Genomic DNA, 2,201 nt, shown 5'->3' on the forward strand with positions numbered 1-2,201 from the left:
TTTCATTCATTCATCATGACTTTATTACACTTTCATTCATTCATCATGACTTTATTACACTTTCATTCATTCATCATGACTTTATTACACTTTCATTCATTCATCATGACTTTATTACACTTTCATTCATTCATCATGACTTTATTACACTTTCATTGATTCATACTTATCTTGTTTCATTTTCGCCGTGGACTCATGGGAATATACTTGATCACGCACAAAATTGTGATCCTTTCCAGTATATATATATATATATATATATATATATATATATATATATATATATATATATATATATATATATATATATATATATATATCCTTCAGTATGTTTACTTTCGATAATGAGGAACAGAAGAAGGAGCCAAGCAAGTAAATTTGGTCAAAGACATCTCTCTTTTCTAAACGCTACCTCGCAAAGATTTTCATTAATTCAAATTGAAGAAACAGACGTATTTTTCTATTGTCTGGTTAGCTCAGTGGTAGAGCGTGAGTCTCACACACTCAAGGTCGTGGGTTCGAGACCCACACCAGACATAATTTTTGTCTTTTTCTTGTTTCATTTTGTCCGCATCACATGTGTGCAACATTCAGTATGTTCGTCCAACGTTATAGTGAAGATCTTCACAATGAATTGAGGTTTTCGACCTTATCTGAAAGGGTCAGGTCCACCAAGACGTCCTTGAAATCTTCCAGAAGCTTCTGGCGATCCTCCTCCAACTGCTGGGCACATCAGAGTTAACATGGGCCGGACATCGGTTGTGGAACGACTTAATCTGCTTCCGGTAGTTAGCAGGGATGATAATGAGGGCTCTGACCTCATACCAGGTCAGCTTAGTTCCAGTCTATTGCTTAGTTCCAGTCTATTGCTTAGTTCCAGTCTATTGCTTAGTTCCAGTCTATTGCTTAGTTCCAGTCTATTGCAACGAAATAAAAAAGTAAAACATTTCTTCGTGGAAAATTGAGAGGAAAACACGACAGCAACATGGAGATTTACCCTGTGGTTATTTTGCCGGCAAGTCGGCAACGGTCGGTCAAACACTATTTTGCCGTGGTAATCTCAGTACTTCATATAATACTATGTCACAAAATATGTTCTTGGGGGCGTAGCTCAGTGGTAGAGCACTCGCTTGGCATGCGAGAGGACCCGGGTTCAAACCCCGGTGCCTCCATTTTTTATTTGGGAAATTCAGTTTTCAGTCTTGTACATATATATATATATATATATATATATATATATATATATATATATATATATATATATATATATATATATATATATATATAATATATATATATATATATATATATATATATACATATATATGTAGGGAGAGATGGTTAATTACCCAGTGCAGGAAGAGATGGTTAATTACCCAGCGTAGGGAGAGATGGTTAATTACCCAGTGCAGGAAGAGATGGTTAATTACCCAGCGTAGGGAGAGATGGTTAATTACCCAGCGTAGGAAGAGATGGTTAATTACCCAGCGTAGGGAGAGATGGTTAATTACCCAGCGTAGGGAGAGATGGTTAATTACCCAGCGTAGGGAGAGATGGTTAATTACCCAGCGTAGGGAGAGATGGTTAATTACCCAGCGTAGGGAGAGATGGTTAATTACCCAGTGCAGGGAGAGATGGTTAATTACCCAGCGTGCAGGAAGAGATACGTTAATTACCCAGCGTAGGAGAGATGGTTAATTACCCAGCGTAGGGAGAGATGGTTAATTACCCAGCGTAGGGAGAGATGGTTAATTACCCAGCGTTGCACCGTGAGATACGATCACTGTATAATGCACCACAGAGACTTCACGTACACTTCAGAGAACATGTTTACCATGACATCTGCGGTTCTGGTGTGAAGGAAGATTTTATCTCAGAGGTTCAGTATCAAAAATTGTCAGTAATGGCCGAATTAGAAATCAAATTTCTGCTTTCCATTAGCCATATGATGCATCATTTTATTTTTGTCCTGTATCTCTATGACCACTGTTTGCTTGTCTTGCTATGCCTCCCGCCCGGCAAAATATTGTCGTAGGTATTATTGGGTTGGGCAAGATGTCAGCTGGTGTCTCCATTTCTAGATCATAGATCAGTAATTTTTTTAAAAATTTCTTGTTTTCGTTTGCATTTTCTTTTTGTGTAAGTTGGGCTGACACGTTCATATGATCGCCCTGATTTAGGCCATCATATATATATATATA

At 37.7% G+C, this 2,201-nt stretch overlaps 1 non-coding gene across 1 annotated transcript; it reads left to right on the forward strand.

Annotated features, from left to right (window-relative positions):
• Positions 1–465: 465 nt before the first annotated feature.
• TRNAV-CAC (transfer RNA valine (anticodon CAC)) lies at positions 466–537 on the forward strand. The gene has a single exon. It is a non-coding gene; the product is annotated as a tRNA-Val (tRNA).
• Positions 538–2,201: the final 1,664 nt, after the last annotated feature.

Source organism: Panulirus ornatus, chromosome 58 (assembly GCF_036320965.1).
Source record: "Panulirus ornatus isolate Po-2019 chromosome 58, ASM3632096v1, whole genome shotgun sequence".
NCBI classification, from domain to species: domain Eukaryota; kingdom Metazoa; phylum Arthropoda; class Malacostraca; order Decapoda; family Palinuridae; genus Panulirus; species Panulirus ornatus.